We start from the raw sequence: 27,691 nt of genomic DNA, 5'->3' as shown, positions 1-27,691 counted from the left end.
GTGTTGTCTGGGTTTCCCGCCAGTGAAGGTTTTGGTGGGCTGGAATTACTTGCTGCGCCACAGTTTCTGAGGTAAAATCTTTAGGCGCGGCAGCGCCGGATGTAGCAGAGCTGGTACAGTTCTTGCAGGGATTAACCTCTTGAGTGCTGGAGCGGCGCTCGACAGCACGTGGCAGCATTAACACAGTTCAATCCAGAAACACACAATCACTTGGGCCTAAACCCGAATGGCAGCAGGGTTAGGCAGCACAGTCTTTAATAAAGGAAAGTCTTTAATGCCGTAATAAGGCACAGAAGTATATATCCTGTTCGTGACGCCACTTGCAACATCCCCCACCGGGGCCTAGCCTTTTCTCGGGGCCTGGAGACAGCCTGGGCCCGCAGTACCTGAGTGGCTGGCAGTTGCGGCCTAAGCACGCTTGTGTCACGGTGCTTGGTATGGGGAACCGGAGGGCTGTCCTACAGCCTGGCAGGTCTCCAGCAGGGTGGTTTTGGCAAGAAATGATGAGGGAGAGGCTGCTATAGCAGATCTCCCTGGGGCAACCCTTTGGTATCTAGAGTATGAGTCTCTGTGTGGTGGACAGGGTGCCCGTGATGGTGACAGCCGGAGTAGCAGGGACCAGACGGAGGCAGAGGTTGAACAGAAACACTTACAGTTCTTTATTGGAACCGACAGGAACATCAGCAACGTGCCTTTAACAAGATGGTGGAGTACTGGAGAGGTATTTGGAGGGAGCCACAGGATGTAGATCACTAGCCTGGATGCAATGGCAGGCTGGGAGGTAGCTGTGTCCTAATAGGAAGCTTCAGCTTGATCCTGGATATCTTCAGGTATCACCCTTGAAGGTAGGATGATACCCCTTTCCTCACTACCTAGCTATTAGCTCCACTTCAGGCAGGGGCTAGGCTCTTCCTGCTCTGGTCTGGTATGCTAGCTGTACAGACTCCGAAGAGTCTGTACTGGAGAGACTCCAGTCTCCTTCTGAGCTACTGCTCAGCTAACTGCTCTCTAGAACATTCTTGGCCAGGGGTTTTATTATCTCCCCTTGATCAGGTGGTGGCTGCTCCTCCAATTACCTCTCAGCTCACAGAGACAGGATGTAACACAGATCATTGGATAATAGACTTTTACATCATACACAGATTAACTTCTGCCTTGCCAGGCAGGATTAACCACTGCAATGTCCCCTGTGTGATGTGGTGACATGCTGTGGGGCTTATTCGCAAGCACTCCTTCGCCATTGCATCGGCGAGGGTGTTGCACATGTTCTTGGGCTCTGCTACCATTCTACACTAAAAGCAGATGTAAGAAGCCCAGCAGCTGTAACTATTATACACTGGTATACACTCACCGGCCACTTTATTAGGTACACCTGTTCAACTGCTCGTTAACACTTAATTTCTAATCAGCCAATCACATGGCGGCAACTCAGTGCATTTAGGCATGTAGACATGGTCAAGACAATCTCCTGCAGTTCAAACCAAGCATCAGTATGGGGAAGAAAGGTGATTTGATGCCTTTGAACGTGGCATGGTTGTTGGTGCCAGAAGGGCTGGTCTGAGTATTTCAGAAACTGCTGATCTACTGGGATTTTCACGCACAACAATTTCTAGGGTTTCCAGAGAATGGCCCGAAAAAGAAAAAACATCCAGTGATCGGCAGTTCTGTGGGCGGAAATGCCTTGTTGATGCCAGAGGTCAGAGGAGAATGGGCAGACTGGTTCGAGCTGATAGAAAGGCAACAGTGACTCAAATCGCCACCCGTTACAACCAAGGTAGGCAGAGGAGCATCTCTGAACGCACAGTATGTCGAACTTTGAGGCAGATGGGCTACAGCAGCAGAAGACCACACCGGGTGCCACTCCTTTCAGCTAAGAACAGGAAACTGAGGCTACAATTTGCACAAGCTCATCGAAATTGGACAGTAGAAGATTGGAAAAACGTTGCCTGGTCTGATGAGTGTCGATTTCTGCTGCGACATTCGGATGGTAGGGTCAGAATTTGGCGTCAACAACATGAAAGCATGGATCCATCCTGCCTTGTATCAGCGGTTCAGGCTGGTGGTGGTGGTGTCATGGTGTGGGGAATATTTTCTTGGCACTCTTTGGGCCCCTTGGTACCAATTGAGCATCGTTGCAACGCCACAGCCTACCTGAGTATTGTTGCTGACCATGTCCATCCCTTTATGAGCACAATGTACCCTGTAACATCTGATGGATACTTTCAGCAGGATAATGCGCCATGTCATAAAGCTGGAATCATCTCAGACTGGTTTCTTGAACATGACAATGAGTTCACTGTACTCAAATGGCCTCCACAGTCACCAGATCTCCATCCAATAGAGCATCTTTGGGATGTGGTGGAACGGGAGATTCGCATCATGGATGTGCAGCTGACAAATCTGCGGCAACTGTGTGATGCCATCATGTCAATATGGAGCAAAATCTCTGAGGAGCTTCCAGCACCTTGTTGAATCTATGCCACGAAGAATTGAGGCAGTTCTGAAGGCAAAAGGGGGTCCAACCCGTTACTAGCATGGTGTACCTAATAAAGTGGCCGGTGAGTGTATAATGAACAGTGCTGGTATCGGTGGTATATACCTCACATGGATACATTTTCCATTTGTGTGTTCTAACTTGTCTGTCTAATGAGCGTTAATAATTGATACAGTCTAAAGCCCCATAACTGCTCTGAGATCTCATTCCATCCCTTTGTTGTCACAGGCACGTCTCCGCTATTTGTCACCTTTCCCATCTCGCTGCATACATTATTCTGCATTATTCTGGAGCTTCATTACAAGCTCATTTTAGCACAGTAACACGTATAGAAGACTCCCTAGGGGACAGCTCTGCTCTTTATCCATGTAAAGGCTTTCCTAACAAGACTCCAGGGGCAGTCCTAGATTCTCCAGGAATTTTTTTCCCCAAGAAACAGCGCCACACCGCTTTATAGGTTGTGACTGGTATTACACAGCAATCCATATTAGAGAAATATTGCATATAATGTGACCGGAGCTCTACAAGTTCTCAGTTTTTCTCCTTTTTGCAGGCTTATCCCCCACGTGGGATCCTTTCTTGCATTCACAATCCCAAAAAACGACCAGTAAAACTTCAGATGAGAATAAGACACAGTTCAGACACGGGACTGCTACGTTTTTCTCCTAGTCCTTTAGATTCTCCTGATGGCCAATTCCGCTATGCAGAGAAAATATACACGGACATAGTGTAGACAGTTCCCAAGAATTCAATAATTTAGTGTTAGATCTACTCACATAAAATGCAATAAAAATGCGCATATAACTCTAAACAAGGACGCCAAGTCACTGCCCGACCCTGGGTTTCGCCTCACAGCTGCCCAGTTCTTGGGAACTGTCTACACTATGTCCATGTATATTTTCTCTGCATAGCGGAATTGGCCATCAGGAGAATCTAAAGGACTAGGAGAAAAACGTAGCAGTTCCGTGTCTGAACGGTGTCTTATTCTCATCTGAAGTTTTGGTGGGATTCCACGTGGGGGATGACATTTTATATAAGCCTGGAATCAGGGAAAAAAACTGAGAACTTGGAGAGCCCCGGTCACATTATATGCAATATTTCTCTAAATTCTTTGGGTGACTTTTGGATCATTATCTGTAGAGAGAGCTTCAATAAGGTGCTGCATTATTTTATTATTATGTTTCTAGTTTAAATTTAATCCGTATTTGAGCTGCAATGCACGATTCAGTGACACAACAAAGCCAAAAAAGCACTAGTTACCCCATAATATAATTCTACTGGATTTGTGTGTTATTCCTCTTGAGCGGCATGGATCGCTGGCTCTTTCATATTGAATGGATTGATAATGGCTGGTGCTGACATTGACCAGAGCAGGTCAGAGCCCAGAATGATAGCTCTTCTAATGGGGACTTGTGACGAGAGGGATCTGTGCCTGCAGTCATATATGCTATTAACTTTCAGATACAAATATAAAGTTGGTCAGCACTGACAGAGGGGAATAATTTGCACAATATCCAATGCAGATATATAATTATGTAACAGCTATATCTTGTTTACAGTCACGTGGCATTGGACCATATAAAATTATTTGTCCGGATCTACAATTATAAAATATACAGTTTCGACTTGCATACAAATTTAACTTAAGAACAAACCTATGGAACCTATCTTGTACGTAACCCGGGGACATATTTACTACAAGTATTTTAAAGGAAATCTACCATCAAAATCCATCCTGATAAACCTGAGACACTTACTCATAGATCCAGGCCCCGTGACTGTGGTTATCTTCTTATATTTGATACCCATGGCCTTCTTCCTTCTAAAATCAACTTTTACAATTATGCAATGGGCCTAAAGGGCTCTGTAGCTTCACAGGTTGTTGCACTGTGCAGGAAAACATTTCTCCTCCCACTGCCAAGGAATCAGTAATGGAGGATGAGACTTGCTCCTGCACTGTGTAACAGCCCATGAAGCTACAGCACAGATGGGGTCTGGTAATTCCCCCCCCCCCCACCCCACCCCCACCCCAGAAACCTAAAAGTTGATTGTAGAAGGAAGGGGGGGGGGGGACAAATAAAATTAAAATTAAAATTACCATAGTCAGCGCCTGAATCTGTGAAGTGTCTCCGGTTTATTAGGACTTTGATGGTAGATGTAATTTAAGTGTATTCTTTTTTTTTTTTTTTTTTTTATTTTGTTGCCCCCTTCACTAATCTGGTGTTATAGACAGTGTGAGCCCAGATGGGAGAGTTCTAAAATACAACAGATGTCTCTTTGGCTGATGTTTAGTGAACCCTTGCTCCTTGAGTGTGTAGGATTTACCGGAATGAACCCAGAATCTCTGAGCTCATCATGTGTAAGATCAGTTCAGCAGTTCTGGTAAATCCAAGATGCAAAGTTGTCGTAAAAAAAAACCTCGCTTATTGGACTTCGAGTGTCTGGTTTAAAGGGAACCTGTCACCGCTGTTTCAAAACAATTCATCTAAGATGGGTTCCCATAGAGCCCTTTAGTCCTAAGGGCTCCCCTTTTTTCAACTAAGACCAGCGATGCTTACAAATGCAGAAAATTATGTTTTATTCTCTACCTGGTAACTGGGGAGAACCCAGCAAGTCAAGGTGGGCGGATCACCTCTGCTCGAGTCCTCGCCCTCCTCTGGCAGCCACATGTGTGGCTTCCTGCTCACTGATTCGCAATGACAGCTGAGAGCGGCCAATGCGCATCTGCGGGAACTCGACCAGGGGGCCGCGTGACATAGGAAAGATAGAGGCGTGTGCTGGCTGGAGGAGGGCGAGGACTCAAGCCGAGGTGATTCGCCCACCTTGACTCGCTGGGTTCTCCCCAGTTACCAGGTAGAGAACAAAACTAGATTTTTCTGCTTTTGTAAGCATCGCTGGTGTAAGTTGAAAAAGGGGAGCCCTTAGGACTAAAGGGCTCTATGGGAACCTGTCTTAGATGAATTTTTTTTTAAACAGCAATGACAGGTTCCCTTTAAAGATTACACCACAAATTACTTGATGTACTAATCGGCAAAATTAAGTCAATGATGGAAATGTATCATATCTTATGCCAGTTTCTGGAAGCCAAATTTGTCTGAAGAACAAAGATCCCCTGATCCCCTGGGATCCACACCTAATATGAGAATAGTCATTTAAGAGATTAACCTACAATTTTGGTATCTTTGGCTTAGCGGATCCTTAACGACTTTTATTGCATCAATTTTTAAAAGCAAGTTTTGGAGGCCTCTTTTCACAATTTTAAAGGGAATCTAAACCTTTATGGTCCAGTGGATTAGTGTCCCACATCGCCCTGTATGATTTTTGTGCATTCAGGAGAAAAAAAAAAAAGATATAATATTATTAGAGCCTGGAGCCCCTCAGACTCATTTGCATAATTTTTAAAACCTTAATTTCTTAAAAAACAGGGCATGGAAAGCTTAAAGAAGAACAGATATGGCCAGAGGGGAGCACACACCAGTATGTCAGCGTGCTTGGTTTACAATCTTTGATCCTGGTGGTAGATGTCCTTTAAGTTTGGTATGGAGGAGCACCTTGTCTACCAGATGTTTGGGAGATATACATACAGGACTTGCATTTTAAGCTGTAACATTTTATATTAAAACTAAAAACAGGGATGCAAAAATTGGAGATTGAACCGGACTCTGACACTGAGACAGACACTAGATTTTCTGTATACAGGCAGTCCCCTACTTAAGCACACCCAACTTACAGACAAACCCCTCTGACCTCTGTTGAAGCTTTCTGAATGCTTTACTATAGTCCCAGGTTGCAATGATCAGCTGTAAGGTGTCTGTAATGAAGCTTTATTGATAATCCTTAGTCCCATTACAGCAAAAAATGTCCAATTGTCACTGGGGCCAAAAATTTTTTTGTCTGGATCTACAATTATAAAATATACAGTTTCGACTTACATACAAATTCAACTTAAGAACAAACCTCCGGACCCTATCTTGTACATAACCCGGGGACTGCCTGTATCTCTTCCTGTTCTAAGACGCTTGAAGATGTGATACATTGTATTCCATATCCTTCCATATTGCTGTTTTGACGTGAGAGCTATAATTTTACATTGTTTGTTTATAATTTACACACAACAGATACTGTCAAGATCAACATGACGACTGAGCAAGTAAAGACAGGACAGGGTGGAGTGCACATGGGGGTATGTTTCTACATAATTCGGCTTATCTTGGCACAACACCAGCGGTTGAGGAAAAACATGGGTGCAGTGAACCATAACAATGAAATAAAGTGATAAATCAAGTATACGACCAGGGGCAAAGATTTCTGACAATTCCTTAAGATTACGCTTGTGCTATGTTTTCCGCGAAGGCATATACATACAGATTTATGGTTTTTTTGGAAATGGGCAGGACCAGTTTTTGCACTTTATGTGATGTGACTTGCCTCATACACTTTTCTTATTATAGATTTCTTTGAATATTTATCACACAGTCCCAATAAATTCCGATTTTACTCGTACTATCAGATGTTGCATAGTAAAATTTCCCATACATTTAGACTGAATTGGCTGATCTTCCAGGTCTCTAGGCTGCACATGACAACGCTACACAGTAAGTGCACTATGACTTACCGTATCTATTGATTGATCTGTTGTTATGAGGACATTATCAGTGAATAAGGGAACAAAAGCTGAAATGATGCTGTGAAGATTTACTTAGCAGGGAGATCAGGAAGAACACTCAAACGAAGCAAGGAAATCCAATAAGGTAGCGCTGCTAAGGAAAACATCAGCTTGGAAGCAAATCCTGAGGTTGCAATATATTGGATGATTCTAGATCAAAACTGGAATGTAGATGGAAGCCAGAAACATTGGCTAGGGGAGTGAAGTATTGATTAAAAAAAATTATTATCGGTTATATGAAATGGATGCACTTTTTTGGAGGGGGGGGGGGTTGGAAAAAAAGTTAGGGGTATTCTTGTCTGGGCATTCACATTCTGTCTTATTAATCTGCCATATATAAACATTTCTTTAATCAGTTGTTATTGAAATAAATTGGCTGTGTGAAGATAATTTCTCATAAATGTAGTCATATGGTCCCTTAGAAACAAGACTGGCTCCTTTGATACGACCACCTCTGCTGGAGGGATTGCACAAAGAAACAAAAGGTTTCTGTATATGAAATGTCTGGGAGTGACTGCAAGTCCCACAGCCGTCCAGTGATAATGATTGCTGAAGACAGGTGGTCAGGGAGGGCTCTATAGCGCATGTCTGGCCACTGCTGCCAAAATCTGAGGTGGTCGTATCTGAGGATGTTTGGAGGGGGCACCCTACACCCTTCCATCTCTTAGCCATGCCATGCCCTGCCTCTCTCTGCTACCTGATTCTCCGCCACAGTGCGCCTGTGCTCTCCGCTTCGGCCCTGCCTACACCTGGACAGAGAAACAGGGGCACAGCACATGATCCCGAGGTGCCGTAAAGCGGTACAAGGCTAGTCGGCCATGCTGCTGCATGCACATTGTGGAAGAGCATCGGACGAAAGATAAAAGCTTTTGCTCATTTCTGTGACTCCAGCCGGTTACATGCTGCAGCGCTGGCCCATCCGAGCACATTAAAGCTGCCAGATACTTTTTGTGGTTGCACAGGTCTTCAGGAGGTGAAAGGTTCCCTTTTAATAAACCAGAGGCATATACCCATAGAATCTACAGCACGGATGGGCTCCGTAAAACACCCCCATTTTAAAATTTCATTATAGAGTGGAGGCCATGGATAACACATATAGGAAGAGCTGGATCCAGTTTTTCATGCTCAATTGGTAGATGCTGGTAGATTTCCTTTAGGCTACATTCGTAGCACAGCGAGCACATGGCTCACCCCCGCCCCTCTTCATAGGAATATGTGGCGCACGGCGCCGTATTCTGGAGAAAGATAGGAGATGTCCTATCTTTCTACGGGGCACGGAGCAGTATGGAGCCGCCCGTGCCATGTACGGTGCTGTTGGGCGCCCATTGTGATGTATGGGGGACGTATATCGGCAGTGTGAATGTAGCCTTGGTGGCAGATGTACTCAATTGTAATGACTTAAAGAGATTGTCCAGGATTTAAAAAAAAAAAATAAAAATATATATATAATATAAACACACAGTTCTCAAAAAAATAAAGGGAGCCCTCAAATAACACATCTTGGTTCTGAAAGAATTAACTATACTCATTAAATACTTTGTTGTCAGCACATTTGTAGAATAAAAGTTGGAAAAAAATCATCAATGTAGATCAAATATATTAACCAATGGAGGCCTGAATTTGTAGTCACCCAACAAAATTAAAGTGGAAAAGCACGCTACAGGTTTAGCCAACTTTGATGTATTGTCTGTAAAACAAGACAAAATGAGGCTTGGTATTATGTGTGGCCTCCACGTGCCTGTATGACTCCCTTCAATGCCTCAGCAACCCACACAAGTGGCTCAGGTTGTGCAGCTTATCCAGGATGGCACATCAATGGTTTGCTGTGTTTGTCAGCTTAGTGTCCAGAGGCTGGAGGCGCTAACAGGAGATTTGGAGGGGGCCGTAGGAGGGCAACAACCCAGCAGCCGGACCCCTACCTCCACCTTTGTGCAAGGAGAAACAGCAGAAGCACTGCCAGAGCCCTGCAAAATGACCTTCAGCAGACCACAAACTGTTTAACCCCTTAAGGACCAGGCCCTTTTTCGTTTTTGCGTTTTTATTTTTCACTCCCCACCTTCAAAAATCTATAACTTTTTTATTTTTCCATGTACAGAGCTGTGTGATGGCTTATTTTCTGCGTAACAAATTGCACTTCGTAGTGATGGAATTAAATATTCCATGCCGTGTACTGGGAAGCGGGAAAAAAATTCTAAATGCAGTGAAAATGATGAAAAAACACATTTGCGCCATTTCTTGTGGGCTTGGTTTTTACAGCTTTCACTGTGCACCCCAAATGACATGTCTATTTCATTCATTGGGTCAATACGATCACGGGGATACCAAATTTGTATAGGTTTTATAATGTTTTCATACATTTACAAAAATTAAAACCTCCTGTACAGAAAAAAAATTCTTCATTTTGCCGTGTTCTTGCGCTAATAACTTTTTCATACTTTAGTGTACGGAGCTGTGGGTGGTATCATTTTTTGCGACTTCTGATGACGTTTTCAATGCTTCTATTTTTAGGACTGTTCGACATTTTGATCACTTTTTATAGAATTTTTTCTATTTTTCAAAATGGCAAAAAAATGCCATTTGCTAATTCGGGCGCTATTTTCCGCTACGGGGTTTAACGCAGTGAAAAACGGTTATTATATTTTGATAGATCGGGCATTTTCGGACACGGCGATACCTATTGTGTTTATGATTTTTACTGTTTATTTATATTTATATCAGTTCTAGGGAAATGGGGGTGATTTGAATTTTTATGTTTTTTTAATATAATTTTTTTTTTTTTTACTTTTTTTTATTCATTTTTTTTACTATTTTACAGACTCCCTAGGGTACTTTAACCCTAGGTTGTCTGATTGATCCTACCATATACTGCCATACTACAGTATGGCAGTATATGGGGATTTTGCATACCATCTATTATAATGTGCAGATCGCACATTATAATAGATAGCCTCGATCATGACAGCCTGGGATCTTTGTGTGATCCCAGGCTGTCATGGCAACGGATCGCCGCGCCCCGGTGACGTCACGGGGAGTGACGATCAGAGCCAAGATGGCGGCGCCCATGCGCCGCCGGCTCTTTAATGCCGCCGGCAGCTTTGCCGGCGGCAATCAAAGGGTTAACACCCGCGATCGGTGCAAGCACCGATTGCGGGTGTTAGCGACGGGCGTTTGCTTCATTATGAAGCTAATGCCCGGTGAGTATGAAGAGGGCTCAGCCTGTGAGCCCTCTTCATACTCCCCCATGCGCAGTAAGACGTAAGGGTACGTCTTATTGCGCTATGGGGTTAAAACCAATTCCAGATGCATGTATGACCAGTGGCGTAACTAGAAATCCCAGTGCAAAGTCTGTTCCAGGCCCCCAACTATAATGTATGGTTTATAGTAATAGTCTTCTCATATGGGAAAGTGACACCATAAGGGCCCCCTATTTGCAACCTCTGCACCCCCTAAAGTTACGCCCCTGTGTATGACCTCCCTACAACACCTCTGCATGTTCCTGATGAGGTTGCGGATGGTCTCCTGAGAGACCTCCTTGCAGACCTGCAACATTGGTAGATGGAGAGTGACTTGACATCCCAGATGTGCTCAGTCAGATTCAGGTCTGGGGAACGAGTGGGACAGTCCATAGCTCCAATACCTTAATCTTGCAGGAACTGCTGACACACTCAAGCTACATGAGGTCTACCATTGTCCTGCATTAGGAGGAACCCAGGGTCAACCGCACACCAGCATATGGTCTCACTATGGGTCTTGGGATCTCATCTCGGTACATAATGGCAGTCAAGCTACCTCTAGCGAGCACATGGAGGGCTTTGCGGCCCTCCAAAGAAATGCCACCCCACGCCATTAGTGACCCACTACCAAACCGGTCATGCTGAAGGATGTTGCTCCCTCCATGGTGTTCCCCAAACTCTGTCACGTTTGTCATCTGTGAAGCACACAGGGCGCCAGTGGCAAAGTTTCCAATCTGGTTGTTCTCTGGCAAATGCCAAGTCCTGCACCCCCATCTGTGGATGATAGGCCCTCATGTCATCCTCATGGAGTCTGGTTCTAACAGTTTGTGCAAACACATGCACATTTATAAGGGTTCCTCCGTGCTCAAAGGCAGCGGTAGCGGTTCTGCTGCTGGATTGTTGTCCGCCTACGGTCACCTTCATGTCTCCTGGTGTACTGGTCTGTCTCATGGTATCCCCTCCAGCCCCTCTGTTTGGACACTTAACACAGTAAACCTTCTGGCCACAGCTCACAAGCTGCTCTACCTAAACCACTTGTGTGGGTTGCCGAGGCTTTGTAGGGAGGTCATACACGCATGTCTAGGCCACACGCAATACTGAGCCTCATTTTGTCTTGTTTTACGAACATTAAGTCAAATCGGCATGTAGTCTGTTATTCCACTTTTATTCTGTGTGTGACTCCAAATCTGGGCTTCTATTGATTAATACATTTGATTAAGTGTTGTGTTATTTAAGTGTTCCCTTTATATTTTTTTTGAGCAGCGTATATATAGGATATAGATATATCGATGTAGATACATACATGCTCCCTGCTCCTGTTTCCCAGGTCTCTGTAGACTGAGGTTGGAGGTGCCAGTCTAGTCGCTGCCATGCACCTGCTATAGCCTGAAATTCATGGATGAGCCCCATTCTCATGTGATCATAGAAGTGCAACATATATCTTTTTTGTTGTATTTTAGGGAAATAGAGCACAGTAAATGTTCCAGGTTAAAAAACATCTTAAAGGTATCAAGAGTTCATATCAGGATGCTGCGATATTGTTTTCAAAGTTTATCAGGCCAATTATCTCTACATCACAGGTAGACACGTAATTGTCACATTCCTTCTTAATATTTGCCTCCCATTTCCAGATTCTTATCAGTGTTCTGTTTGGGCATGTAGATGCACATCAGACATGCAGTCTCCCTTCTAAATACAATAGGCGAAACCTTGGAATCCTGTTTATGGAGAGAAAGTATATCTCTAAACTGATATATTGGCCAAGCATCTATAGTGAAGCCAAAAGCCTTGATCAGATTTAGAAGCTAAGGGTGCATCCACACGTTCAGTTTTTCAGATGCAGTTTATGATCCCCAAACCAGTCGTGGAGTGAAAATAGAGGAGGAGCAGCACTTCTTAATGATAAGTGCTCACCCATTATGATCCACACCTGCTTTTGCCTTCAAAAACTGCATCCGATAAACTGAATGTGTGGCTGCACCCTAAAAGAAAGATTGTGGCTTAACACCTTACTGGGCTAGTGACTGCTGTATTACATGCCCAAACATTCACATTACAGAATCTGGGGCCCACAGCTGTTTTTGCAGGAGACTTGTATACCAAGTAGAGTAGAAATGTGCAGCTTTCAGGGCAGGGTCGGCTTTAGGTTTCAGTAGGCCCCTGGGCGACAGCGCCTAAGTGGGCCTCTTGCAGTGAACTCACGTGGCGGCATTGGAAATTCAGAAACTTAACAGTCTCCTGTTTCCTGGTTCATCATACCAAACAGCCCCTTCATGTTATTTTATATAAGTCCCCCCCCCCCCTCCTCACCCCCATGGATTCCTGATGTAGCAGCTCTGGGCACCGGCACTTGGCTAGGTATGCTCAGTGCTGGCCTTGTTTCGTGGTGTGGTCGCAGGCGGCGTTTGCATTACACTTGGATGCGATTGTTAAACTATGCAAGACACCAGGTACTGGTTACCAATGTTCATTTCATGGAAACACATATGCAATCGGGTCATATCCGCCCCCCTGGTGTTTGCATTGTGTTTCTAAAACGCAATGCAAGCGCTGTGTGTGACCGCACCCTCATCCAGGGATTCATTCTTGTGACCCAGAGACACATCCACTGAAAATATTCTACTATATCAGGATTCATAATAGTATGGAGTAGTTTTCTCATCTTTCCTTATATATGTTTCCGGGTGTGGGCATTGAGGATCTGATTTGTATGGTCCTTTCTGTATATTACTACAATTAGCAGCTGTATAAAATGCTAAGCATCTTTTCCTCAGTAAAATAAAGATTAGAGTCATTTAAACCTCCAAGATTCAGAAAATTATACCTGCTCTTCTTTATTTCCCCCGAGGAAATTGTGTCTGACGCATTTGTTAAAGAGATTACATTGATCTTTATCTTTTATTAGCTTGGCTGTCTATTAAATTTCTCCATTCTCTTTGTATATCCAGTGACAATATAATCGTAATGGACCTGTAGCCGTGGGCATATGTATTAAAGACCCCTGCAAACATTGGGGGGGGGCACAAATCAGCTAAGACCCTTCCTCTTATAGACCCGTGCATAGTCTTCTTCTTTACCACCTAGTTGGAGAGGTGCCTTTAGGCTCACAAAAGAAATAATTGTGTTGCCGAAATATAAAATTGTACAAAAACTCGGTGAATATTGGTTTGAGCACACACTTTGCAACTATAGAATAATAACATCAATAATAATTTTTTAAAAAATAAAAAAATAACACCAGCTCCAAAATTTGAATATAAAATTACACAATTTCCAGTAGGATTCTTGTGTTACATTTTCTCCGATTGTTCCATACATTGTTGAATTGGGGCGAATTCTTTTGGCTGGAAGTGAAATTTTGTGTGTGTATGTATGTGTATATATATAATATTATTATTATTTATTATTATTTTTCTTTTCTGGGGGGGGGGGGGGATATCCAGTAGGAATGGGAATAGGCTATTCTCTTGGATCTATACAGCTATATCAGTGAACAAATTACATTGTTTCTCAGACTTGTCCTCCAACTGTAATGGAGGAAGTTTCATAAATTCCTACAATTCTGCTCTTTCCATAACATTGTACTTACCCAGTGTCCAACCGGCCCACCAGTCTACCAGAGGAATCTCCGGTAGGTACAGTATCTAACCCAAGAATAGATTCCAAGGGTGGGATTTATCATATCTGTACAATGAAGTCCCTGCCCCTTCAACACGCTGAATAAATCAGGAGGCTCCTGAATGGGCAGGTACCCTGCAGCAATGCCCTGCAGGCGTATATACTTCACACCCCAAAATGGTGTGGAGGTGACATGAATAGGGAAATGATTGTAATATATGATGATTTGCAAGGAATTACGATTATATCAAGGCGTGTACACCATAAAACTGGTGTATAAGCCCTAATAAATGCCCCCCTTTCCCCCACGGATGTCTAAAAGAGGACAACCCAACTTGGAGACTACTAAGATCTATTTATTGAGATTACATCGAAAGTGGCCCTTCTGACCATTTTATTCAGGGGGCCAAAGGACCCTTGGGTTGCTTAGAAGTAGCAAACCACTTCTAATCATCCCATCTGATAGAGGATTATTTTTTTTAAGCAATTTTTTCCATATTTCACTGTGGGTTCCTGTTTCTAAATTTGGCACAATGGCACGTTCCTCAAAACCACATTGCTGATGTGATGCCAGGAATTGGTTCTTATGATCCCATGTATGAAGGACAGGTTATCGCTGCAGCATAGCCGCCCCCATACCCAGGTTATAATGCAAATGTATAGACACAATGACACAATATGCCACGCAAACAGGGAGGTCACGGTAAGGGCTGTGCTCGGGATTATCTAGTAGCATAAAGCGAGATTTATAGAAGTTCAGGCGTGATCTGCTCTCTGATACAGGTCACAGCAAGTCTCCTCACTGCAGCTTGTGTACAGCCGGGGATAACTAGAAGGTAAAGTGATGGTTGCTCTGACTTTACAGGCAGCATCTTCATCTTAACCCTAAACTGAGGATACCCTGAGCACAGAAGGTAAGTGCATATGTTTTACTTTGCATCTGTGCTGGTTCTTTATACCCAGAACAGAGTTTTACAAGCCATTGAATAATATCTCTTGTTTGCCTTGGTGACGATGAGGAGTGACATGAAAGCTGGTCACCAATGCAGTCTCTGTAAACCTACTACCCCCATCATACCAACTGGCTATGCATTCATTTCGATTTATTGCACTTTATAGAATTTTATGAAGACCCTTTATATCATTGGGGGGGATTTTCTAATTGTGGCGCAAGGACGACTGTCTGCATCAGAGATCAGTCTCCGGAAAGCACAGCCCGATGTATTATAGTGGTGCACGGCTGTTAGTGACTACTCGGTAGACGGAGCTGAACAGTCGTGCGCCAGAAAAATGGCAACAATAATGAGATGTGCACCCAAATTTTACATGCACTGCCCTTAATTTTGCTCTCTGACCAATTTTTTCGTGGTCTATTCTGCGCCTAAATTTGCACTTAAAAATGCCGGCAAAATACACATAAATGTGAAGGATGATGTGGAAACGTTAGGCCACGCCCACTTACACCAAAAAAAGACGGAGGAGTCGGGATAGTCGGAAACATCTGTTCTTTCTGGCGCAAACTCATTATAAATAATCCGTAACAGTTCTGCGCCAAAAAAACATTAAAATCCCGGCATTTTTTTTTTTTGGGCGCAGATGCGATAATACACGTGCCCCATTGTGTCGTTTGACAAGATGTGACAAAATTTTGAAAATCTGGAATGATAGGAGGTAGGATGTTTTTGGATGTGCGAGAGAGAATGCACTTTTAAAAATGCTTTTGATTGGGAAACATACTTTAGGCGGAGAACATACTATAGTTGGGTAAGGTAAGTTCAGAGTTGCGTTTGACTGTTCAGTTAGACCTCTTATTGGTAGCAGAAAAAAAACTGCTTTATAATAATAATGTAACAGAAGGTGAATGGAAGACCACCCAATGTTTGTTTAGGGGCACTGTGGAGTAGGAAGCATTGGGCGCATTTGGTAGTGCCACCAATTCCTTCATATGCTCCATATTCCCGTTATTAGATTAGTGTGTTTTCCTTTTGTCAGGTGAAGGTGACGTTTTATATTTGAGCTAACTGGAGTATTAGATGTTTCACTTGACTGCTAGTTTATTAAAGCTTTTGTCATGTGACATTTCAGTGTCACTCCAAGGTTCCAGTATATCCGCTCAGAGATATTACTATGGATAAATGTTAAGATACAAAAATATTTCCTTTTTTAGCATTTTTTTTTTTTTAATGTATACAAAACAAGCTCGACAAAAATCTATTTTGAATGTGAATTGGACATTGGATTTCATAATTTGCTTATTTTTGTCCCATTTGATAAGGTGACATGTACCAATAGGGATTTGTGTATACATCAAATCAAATATTTTGTGAAGGTCAGAAAGTAAATGTTTCCAAAAGGTTTATATATGCTGCTAAGGTTTATGTATGCAGCTAAGGTTTATGTATGCAGCTAAGGTTTATGTATGCAGCTAAGGTTTATGTATGCAGCTAAGGTTTATGTATGCTGCTAAGGTTTATGTATGCTGCTAAGGTTTATGTATGCTGCTAAGGTTTATGTATGCTGCTAAGGTTTATGTATGCTGCTAAGGTTTATGTATGCTGCTAAGGTTTATGTATGCAGCTAAGGTTTATGTATGCTGCTAAGGTTTATGTATGCTGCTAAGGTTTATGTATGCTGCTAAGGTTTATGTATGCTGCTAAGGTTTATGTATGCTGCTAAGGTTTATGTATGCTGCTAAGGTTTATGTATGCTGCTAAGGTTTATGTATGCTGCTAAGGTTTATGTATGCAGCTAAGGTTTATGTATGCTGCTAAGGTTTATGTATGCTGCTAAGGTTTATGTATGCTGCTAAGGTTTATGTATGCTGCTAAGGTTTATGTATGCAGCTAAGGTTTATGTATGCTGCTAAGGTTTATGTATGCAGCTAAGGTTTATGTATGCTGCTAAGGTTTATGTATGCTGCTAAGGTTTATGTATGCAGCTAAGGTTTATGTATGCTGCTAAGGTTTATGTATGCTGCTAAGGTTTATGTATGCTGCTAAGGTTTATGTATGCTGCTAAGGTTTATGTATGCTGCTAAGGTTTATGTATGCAGCTAAGGTTTATGTATGCAGCTAAGGTTTATGTATGCTGCTAAGGTTTATGTATGCTGCTAAGGTTTATGTATGCTGCTAAGGTTTATGTATGCTGCTAAGGTTTATGTATGCTGCTAAGGTTTATGTATGCTGCTAAGGTTTATGTATGCTGCTAAGGTTTATGTATGCTGCTAAGGTTTATACATGCTGCTAAGGTTTATGTATGCTGCTAAGGTTTATACATGCTGCTAAGGTTTATACATGCTGCTAAGGTTTATACATGCTGCTAAGGTTTATGTATGCTGCTAAGGTTTATACATGCTGCTAAGGTTTATACATGCTGCTAAGGTTTATACATGCTGCTAAGGTTTATGTATGCTGCTAAGGTTTATGTATGCTGCTAAGGTTTATGTATGCTGCTAAGGTTTATGTATGCTGCTAAGGTTTATGTATGCTGCTAAGGTTTATGTATGCTGCTAAGGTTTATGTATGCTGCTAAGGTTTATGTATGCTGCTAAGGTTTATGTATGCTGCTAAGGTTTATGTATGCTGCTAAGGTTTATGTATGCTGCTAAGGTTTATGTATGCTGCTAAGGTTTATGTATGCTGCTAAGGTTTATGTATGCTGCTAAGGTTTATGTATGCTGCTAAGGTTTATGTATGCTGCTAAGGTTTATGTATGCTGCTAAGGTTTATGTATGCTGCTAAGGTTTATGTATGCTGCTAAGGTTTATGTATGCTGCTAAGGTTTATGTATGCTGCTAAGGTTTATGTATGCTGCTAAGGTTTATGTATGCTGCTAAGGTTTATGTATGCTGCTAAGGTTTATGTATGCTGCTAAGGTTTATGTATGCTGCTAAGGTTTATGTATGCTGCTAAGGTTTATGTATGCTGCTAAGGTTTATGTATGCAGCTAAGGTTTATGTATGCAGCTAAGGTTTATGTATGCAGCTAAGGTTTATGTATGCAGCTAAGGTTTATGTATGCAGCTAAGGTTTATGTATGCTGCTAAGGTTTATGTATGCTGCTAAGGTTTATGTATGCTGCTAAGGTTTATGTATGCTGCTAAGGTTTATGTATGCTGCTAAGGTTTATGTATGCTGCTAAGGTTTATGTATGCTGCTAAGGTTTATGTATGCTGCTAAGGTTTATGTATGCTGCTAAGGTTTATACATGCTGCTAAGGTTTATACATGCTGCTAAGGTTTATGTATGCTGCTAAGGTTTATGTATGCTGCTAAGGTTTATGTATGCTGCTAAGGTTTATGTATGCTGCTAAGGTTTATACATGCTGCTAAGGTTTATACATGCTGCTAAGGTTTATACATGCTGCTAAGGTTTATGTATGCTGCTAAGGTTTATGTATGCTGCTAAGGTTTATACATGCTGCTAAGGTTTATACATGCTGCTAAGGTTTATACATGCTGCTAAGGTTTATACATGCTGCTAAGGTTTATGTATGCTGCTAAGGTTTATGTATGCTGCTAAGGTTTATACATGCTGCTAAGGTTTATACATGCTGCTAAGGTTTATACATGCTGCTAAGGTTTATACATGCTGCTAAGGTTTATGTATGCTGCTAAGGTTTATGTATGCTGCTAAGGTTTATACATGCTGCTAAGGTTTATACATGCTGCTAAGGTTTATACATGCTGCTAAGGTTTATGTATGCTGCTAAGGTTTATGTATGCTGCTAAGGTTTATGTATGCTGCTAAGGTTTATGTATGCTGCTAAGGTTTATGTATGCTGCTAAGGTTTATGTATGCTGCTAAGGTTTATGTATGCTGCTAAGGTTTATGTATGCTGCTAAGGTTTATGTATGCTGCTAAGGTTTATGTATGCTGCTAAGGTTTATGTATGCTGCTAAGGTTTATGTATGCTGCTAAGGTTTATGTATGCTGCTAAGGTTTATGTATGCTGCTAAGGTTTATGTATGCTGCTAAGGTTTATGTATGCTGCTAAGGTTTATGTATGCTGCTAAGGTTTATGTATGCTGCTAAGGTTTATGTATGCTGCTAAGGTTTATGTATGCTGCTAAGGTTTATGTATGCTGCTAAGGTTTATGTATGCTGCTAAGGTTTATGTATGCTGCTAAGGTTTATGTATGCTGCTAAGGTTTATGTATGCTGCTAAGGTTTATGTATGCTGCTAAGGTTTATGTATGCTGCTAAGGTTTATGTATGCTGCTAAGGTTTATGTATGCTGCTAAGGTTTATGTATGCTGCTAAGGTTTATGTATGCTGCTAAGGTTTATGTATGCTGCTAAGGTTTATGTATGCAGCTAAGGTTTATGTATGCAGCTAAGGTTTATGTATGCAGCTAAGGTTTATGTATGCTGCTAAGGTTTATGTATGCTGCTAAGGTTTATGTATGCTGCTAAGGTTTATGTATGCTGCTAAGGTTTATGTATGCTGCTAAGGTTTATGTATGCTGCTAAGGTTTATGTATGCTGCTAAGGTTTATGTATGCTGCTAAGGTTTATACATGCTGCTAAGGTTTATACATGCTGCTAAGGTTTATGTATGCTGCTAAGGTTTATACATGCTGCTAAGGTTTATACATGCTGCTAAGGTTTATACATGCTGCTAAGGTTTATACATGCTGCTAAGGTTTATACATGCTGCTAAGGTTTATACATGCTGCTAATTCCAAGACTGTGGAGTCGGTTAGACAAACCTCAGACTCCTCTGTTTTGCTCTCACTGCAAATTTGACTCCAACTCCACAGCCCTGCTTTCTTGATTACTTTAGCACTTCACAAATGAGTATGGGTATTCCTTTGCACTGCCTTTTTCCTGTGATATGTGGCAGAGGAGCTTCACTACTGAGCATGTACATAATGTTCTGACATATTCATATCAGTTAAAAGCCTAGAAGAGGATGCACAACCCACAGTCAATGCATCACTTGCAGCCTGTCAAGCTTTCAGCTGCAGCCCCCACCCTGCTGATGGTCAAGAGTCCAATGAGCTTCCTAATGAGAGCATTTATTGGTACAGCAGGCTGGGTAGAGCTAGAAAGCCCTCGCTGTTCCCCAGTATTATTATCTGCCCTGGGGTCTCCAGTATTATTATCTACCCTGGGGTCTCCAGTATTATCTACCCTGGGGTCTCCAGTATTATCTACCCTGGGGTCTCCAGTATTATTATCTACCCTGGGGTCTCCAGTATTATTATCTACCCTGGGGTCTCCAGTATTATTATCTAGCCTGGGGTCTCCAGTATTATTATCTAGCCTGGGGTCTCCAGTATTATTTTCATCTGCTCTGGGGTCTCCAGTATTATTTTCATTTGCTCTGGGGTCTCTAGTAGTATTATTTTCATCTGCTCTGGGGTCTCTAGTAGTATTATTTTCATCTGCTCTGGGGTCTCTAGTAGTATTATTTTCATCTGCTCTGGGGTCTCTGGTAGTATTATTTTCATCTGCTCTGGGGTCTCTGGTAGTATTATTTTCATCTGCTCTGGGGTCTCTAGTAGTATTGTCTTCTCTGAATGCAGTATTTGGTTGCTGGGGTGGCATTTTCCACTGTACTTTGGTTGTTGGTGCCTCTAGAGTACATTGAGCAGTAATACAATGTGGCCCTTGGACCATTAAATGTTGTTCTTCCCTGGCTGCAATCCTTAGATCAGAAATAGAACTGACATTTAAAGGGAATTTCAGAATTCTCCCAAGTTCTTATGAAAAAATATTCGGCACATACTGCATTGATCAAACTGTAGCAATTAACTAAATATTTGTGGAGTTGGAGTCGGTCAATTTCATAATTGGCTCCACCCAAATGGTCACTGGTACAATAATCATATTTTCTGACCAAATATTCTGTGTAGTGATGTAGAGAAGGTGGAAGGTTTCTCAATGGATAATTACACTAATTACTCCTCACCAGACATTCCTTCTTATAGGAGGAAATGATTGTATCCTGTAAATGTGTGAAGTACGGTAAATGCTGCTCCACATGTCTTATTCTGTAAAAAGGTAAGACTGATGTGCACTAGGATATGACGGTCTAATATGCAGCTGAGAGCAAGCAAGACGAACCTGTATTTATGACACTTTTACAGTCATCAGACAATAGAAAGTTGTATGTAAAAAGTAATTGAGACAAGGTTACATTCTACTCTTTGATGGATAAAAATCCATCTCCAAAGTATTTTCAGACATGTTAATCTTTATCCATGGCCGTCTTCTAAGGGTAGACCAGTGACATAGGGGCTCATTTACTAAGGGTCCGCGGAGCGCATTTTCATTGGGTTTCCCGGCAATTTCCGTTTTGTGCCGCATTTAACAGGGGATTTTGGCACACGCAATCGGATTTTGACGCATCGGCGCCAGCTTGCACGTGACACAAATCGGGGGGCGCGGCCGTTGGACAACCTGACGGATTTGGACTACGCACGGGATTTAACATTTCGAATTGTGTCGCAAGACACGCACTTACAAGCACCGGGAAGAAGAAGGTGAACTCCGGCGGACCTCAGCAGGGAAGCGACGGATACAGGAACTCGGGCGCACGAGCTTGAGAATCGCGCCGAACTTCATCTTCGTTGGACCGTCTGGAATCTGGGATCGCGACAGGACCAAGTAAGTAAATTTGCCCCATTGTCTTAAATTACGGTACCATAGTAACTCCTAAATATAAGGGGCTATAAACCCTACTGATATTTATTTTTTTCTATAGCTTGGCGAATTGCAATTTACCATGATTTACCACATTCAGCAAACATGGACTGGGGTGTTTCTGTTAATGTGAATGTACCAATATAGCACCTCCTGAGGTAGTTGTGTGACTAATAGTACTACAACAATAAGTGTCTTTTGTTATGGTTTTGTACAAACAGGGAGGATCTTCTAGGATCCACCTTCTTTTATTGGTTTACTGCCTCCAGACTTGAGCTTTGGCTGTCAAACCACACCCAATTCCATAGTGATGGTATATACAGTTTCTATGGCAGCTGTGTTACAGTATATATGATGCATGTGCTGAGAGTCCAAGAATAGCATATAGGTGTAACCTATAGATCAGTGGTGGGCATTGAATTTTCCCATGGGGCCACATGATTGGAATGGTTTTAGAGGATCTGAATAATCTACTTTGTTACTATATTCAGTCTATACATACTGTGCCTATATAAAACATTTCAATACTTCAATGACAATATGGAGGACCTAATTGCATCGTTATTGATTAGGAGGGGAGCTCAAGTTTCTTTTTTTTATTTACCAAGCTCAAGCAGGCTCGTGGGCTGTACAATGCCCAAATGTGCTATAGATGATCACATATTTATTCATACACACTTTTATTGCTCTATTCTTCAAAAATATCTAACTTTACGTATAAGGTGGGGAATTTATCATTGCTTGCACGAATGGTGCACAATGTGATCAGTGCTAAACACCACTTGTAGCTGTATACAAATCAACATAGTATCAAAAGGTTGTCTTTGTTTTCCATAGAGCTGCAGGAATATTTTTATCTTCACTCAATGAGTTATTATTATCTAAAGACAAAACAATCAATGACAAAATCATTACGAAATCTGCGAACAGACGTCCCACTGAAAAAGGTTTAGAAAAGTGTTTAATTGTATAAGTAAAGAATGGAATTTTCAAAATGTTATAAATTGGAATCTTTTCTCCCCCTCTGACAAGCACGGCTGCCTCTAACAGTCTCTTAGGATCCCCAGATAAAGAGAGCGCTGTGTATAAATTGCATAATCCAGGTCTCAATAATCAGAGCTCCAAAGATTTTGGGATTAATGAAACAAAATAACAGTTGGATGCTTCAGGATTAAGTACCGTTGACGGGCACCAAGTGGATTAAATCCTCCTTCCAGACAAAAATAATAAATAAATGACGTTACACTTAACATGTGTGTTTCTAAATGAAAGAATTAGGATTTAACGACCTGTGATCCCTTTTAGTTATTTATTCAGAAATTCTCTGATGCTGTCATTGTGGCAAAGTTTGATAAAAAGGGAGAGGCTGTATACATTGATGGAGTCGAGAGTTACGGGAAGTGGAGTGTTTAGACTGAAAGAGAACCTGTCAGGTTGATTTAGGACCCTAAACTGTAGTTACAGGTCCACATGGACCTGTGGTTTAGGGTGGTGGCACACGTGGCATTTTGAACCCGTTTTTTGGGCCGTTTTTAAGCAGTCCGTTAAAAAACGCATGTGTTTTTGAAATACGCATGCGTTTTTTGAAAACTCATCCATTTTTGACCAGTTTTAATTAAGATAATTGGTAAAACCTGTCAAAAATGGATCAGTTTTTTTAACGGACTTCTTCAAAACGGCCCAAAAATAGGTTCAAAATGCCATGTATGCCACCACCCTTAGGGTCCTAAATCGAAATCTGTATGACAGCTGTCTGGCCGCAATTTAAAAAAAAAAAAAAAAAACCCCAACATTTATACTTCTAGCTGTGAGTCTGATGAGGCACTTGCTGTACCGACCAGGGTCTACTGCGCCATGTTCACTTGCCGCGATCTCCGGAACAAGGCAAAAATAATAGTTTTTGTTTTTATGTTTGTTATCCAACAAACTGTTACAGAACAAATTGGGACACTCAGCCACCAGTCCATAAGGGCTTGTGGGTAATTTTATCTTTACAATTTTTTTCTGTTTACAGAACTTGTTTTCTGCAGGCCATATAGTACTTTCTAGTGGCACCATTTAATATTCTCGGCCATATCCTGCAAAGCTGGAAAAATAATTACCAAATGTAGTGAAATTAAACAAAACACGGTTGTGTAACAACTTTACAATCGTGGAAATAAAAAGGTCAAAAACCTTGCGAGTCAGATATGGCGATACTAGAGATTTTATTTTGACACCTGTAACTTTTTAATACTTTAGTTTATGGAGATGTGTAAGGGGTCAATGTATGTGGGGTGTGAAGACGTTTTAATTGATACCATTTTTTGACAGTTTGACAACTGCACAACCTTCTGTGTGCGTGGGTTTTTTAAAAAAACATTTTAATTTCAAATTTTGGATGTTCTTGTGTTCAAGGCAGGAATACATTTTTTTTTTTTTTTTTTGTTCTGGTTTAACCGTGGCAAGTAACAGGTTAAATGCCGCAATTGGTGCCGGCACCTAGCACAGCAGTTATGTGAACATGTTTGACTGGGTGATTTTTAGTTTTTGTTGTAGGCTCCGTCCCTGTATGTGCAACTGATACATTGGGGCACATTTACTAAGGGTCCGCACATCCCATTTCCATTGGGTCTCCCGACTATTTCCGATTTGCGCCACATTTAACAGGGGTTTTTAGCGCATGCAATCGTATTTTGGCGTAATCACGCCGACTTTTCATGCGGCACAAATCGGGGGGCGTGGCTTTTGGACAACCCGATTGATTCGGACTGAGCGCAGGATTTAGAATTCAAATTGTGTCGCAAGACGATGTACTCACATGCACCGGGAAGAAGGTGAACCTGAGCGGGGAAGCGACATATGCAGGAAAATGGATGCACGATGTTGGTGAATTGCGCTGCACTTTATCCTCGTTGGACAACGCAGCTCGGGGATCGCGACTGGATTGGGTAAGTAAATGTGGCCCATTAAGTTTGGACTATAATCTAAGCCTTTCCACATGAGTGGTAGTTGGCGGCACTCGGGCTCTCTCCTTTCTTGTCATCCACTTAGATTTTCAGTGTTGACTTAATACACTACAACTTGCTCATGCCTCTCTATGACTGACTGGGCAACTCCAACAGGAACACCCATCAGGGCGTTTGGGAAACTTTTTGATTTGTCTTGGGTAGTTCATAGCACTAGCATTATGATTTAGAGGAATTCATGATGCGTAGAATGATGGACTTGATTCTGCTGATTGGTGGGGTCCTGGATCAGGTATTTTAGGACTAAAGATAATCCAAAACAGCATTCAATGCTGCAAAGGAGTAAAGGAACTTGTTTGTAATCAAGTAATACCATTGGTCGTCTCAGGTTGACTGGTCAGATGGGCTAACCGGAGTACCAGAAAATCCCCCACGGGTTTCACAGGTTTAAATGAAAAGGATTACATTTCTACTTACTCCACATACTCCCACAAAACTTAATATCCAGTATCTCCTGCTCTATAACATCCTGCCTGCAGATACAATACTATGAAAAATCCCCACGGCTCCACCAGCTCTATAACATGCTACCTGCAAATAGGACACTTTGTATAGTATGCTTAGTTCCACCTACTTTATAACATGCTACCTGCAGATAGGACACTGTGTATAGTATGCTTAATTACGCCTGCTCTATAACATGCTACCTGCAGATAGGACACTTTGTTCAGTATGCTTAGTTACATCTGCTCTATAACATGCTGCCTGCAGATAGGACACTTTGTATAGTATGCTTAGTTCCACCTACTTTATAACATGCTACCTGCAGATAGGACACTGTGTATAGTATGCTTAATTACGCCTGCTCTATAACATGCTACCTGCAGATAGGACACTTTGTACAGTATGCTTAGTTACAACTGCTCTATAACATGCTGCCTGCAGATAGGACACTTTGTATAGTATGCTTAGTTCCACCTACTTTATAACATGCTACCTGCAGATAGGACACTGTGTATAGTATGCTTAATTACGCCTGCTCTATAACATGCTACCTGCAGATAGGACACTTTGTACAGTATGCTTAGTTACATCTGCTCTATAACATGCTGCCTGCAGATAGGACACTTTGTATAGTATGCTTAGTTCCACCTACTTTATAACATGCTACCTGCAGATAGGACACTGTGTATAGTATGCTTAATTACGCCTGCTCTATAACATGCTACCTGCAGATAGGACACTTTGTACAGTATGCTTAGTTACATCTGCTCTATAACATGCTGCCTGCAGATAGGACACTTTGTATAGTATGCTTAGTTCCACCTACTTTATAACATGCTACCTGCAGATAGGACACTGTGTATAGTATGCTTAATTACGCCTGCTCTATAACATGCTACCTGCAGATAGGACACTTTGTACAGTATGCTTAGTTACATCTGCTCTATAACATGCTGCCTGCAGATAGGACACTTTGTATAGTATGCTTAGTTCCACCTACTTTATAACATGCTACCTGCAGATAGGACACTGTGTATAGTATGCTTAATTACGCCTGCTCTACAACATGCTACCTGCAGATAGGACACTTTGTTCAGTATGCTTAGTTACATCTGCTCTATAACATGCTGCCTGCAGATAGGACACTTTGTATAGTATGCTTAGTTCCACCTACTTTATAACATGCTACCTGCAGATAGGACACTGTGTATAGTATGCTTAATTACGCCTGCTCTACAACATGCTACCTGCAGATAGGACACTTTGTACAGTATGCTTAGTGACATGCATAAAAAATGCAACACTAAATTGACAAACCCGCTTGAAATCTACATGCCTAATAGTATGAAGTTTACAATGCTAGTTGCTTTACTGTTCTACATACTTTAATTTCTAAAAAAATTCTGGTTACTTTTACTGGTTCTCGTCCCACCATTGCATCCAGTCCACAGGAATCTATAGGGATATTTTTCTTCCTGAATTTAACAAATTACCGTAATGAGGAATTGCGGATCTAGTGATGAATAAAGTAGTACAGGAACAGTGAAGGATTTCCACATACTCAAAATCTCACATTTCCAGGATTTTCTCACTGTGCTAAGAACTGCTGCCAAAGTGTTACATTGTATCGCAGCTTACAACAGATTTTCTGATTATAGGATACAAGAGTATTTACTTGTTAAAGTCTAGCAAAGTTCCTTGATTATCTAGGAAGCGCTGTCACTTGGAGAGCAATTTCTTCCCTACTTAAAGATTCAGAATGAGGCCTGTATGCGGGGAGCAGGGTGTAGGTATCGCTCTTTGGTTAGGTTACTTGATTCCTCCCACTTGTCTGTACTCTTGTGCAATCAACAAAAGCAAAATAATCAGGATCCTTCAGTATGAGACCAGACAGCTCGCACAGGGCTGGAAACTTCTGACAACAGACGCCTTAATTTAATTCTGCATAGGAGGTGTGTTACCGCTTCACTGCACATTTTAAGAGAGAGTTAGAAATCTATGGGCGATAATAAGACAGAAAAGCGTGGAAAATGCTTAACTAATAGGGACAGTTGTATAAAAATGGAGAACAAAGACTTTTTTTTTTAATTCTGTAAAACCGTAATGCAAATGTACAAAGCATCAGTTAAATTTAGCTTGCTAAAAGTACTGACGTGACACCAATAACACATGATTGCAGAGGACGGTGAAAAAAAAAAAAAAATATATATATATATATTATATATATGCAGCGGTCTTCTATTGTTTATCTGCAGCCAAGATTCCACCCAGTGGAACAGTATTGGAGATGCAGGGAACCTTTAGGCAAGTATGGCCTATAGCAGTGGTGGCGAACCTATGGCACTGGTGCCAGAGGTGGCACTCGGAGCCCTTTCTGTGGGCACCCAGGCCTTCACCCCAACACAAAGTTTGCCAACTATGACTCAAGGCTTTCTCGTGTGATCCAATACAGCCCAGGATGTGCCATGCTCAGCGCTATTTTAAAGCAACATGTAGTCCTGCCAGGACTACAGGAAGAGCAAGAAGGTGTAGATAGAGATGGATTGTCGTTGGAGCTCCTGCTCTGGGTCCCCTGATTCTT

The 27,691-nt window shown here is 41.8% G+C and overlaps 1 protein-coding gene across 3 annotated transcripts in view; it reads left to right on the top strand.

The window, feature by feature from the left end:
- The window catches only part of PHYHIPL (phytanoyl-CoA 2-hydroxylase interacting protein like), a 96,132-nt gene that overhangs the window by 39,572 nt on the left and 28,869 nt on the right, over nt 1-27,691 (top strand). The window contains exon 1 of one of the 3 annotated variants that reach the window (XM_072131210.1): nt 14,772-14,925. The exons of the other annotated variants lie outside the window; for them this stretch is intronic. The gene's annotated coding sequence lies outside the window, so the exon portion shown is untranslated. Of the gene's footprint in view, nt 1-14,771; nt 14,926-27,691 lie in introns of those variants that run through there. 3 annotated transcript variants of the gene reach the window in all.

The sequence above is a fragment of the Engystomops pustulosus genome, chromosome 11 (assembly GCF_040894005.1).
Source record: "Engystomops pustulosus chromosome 11, aEngPut4.maternal, whole genome shotgun sequence".
Lineage (NCBI taxonomy): Eukaryota > Metazoa > Chordata > Amphibia > Anura > Leptodactylidae > Engystomops > Engystomops pustulosus.
Note: the sequence above shows the minus strand (reverse complement) of the source record. Positions and strands in the feature narration are given on the sequence as shown.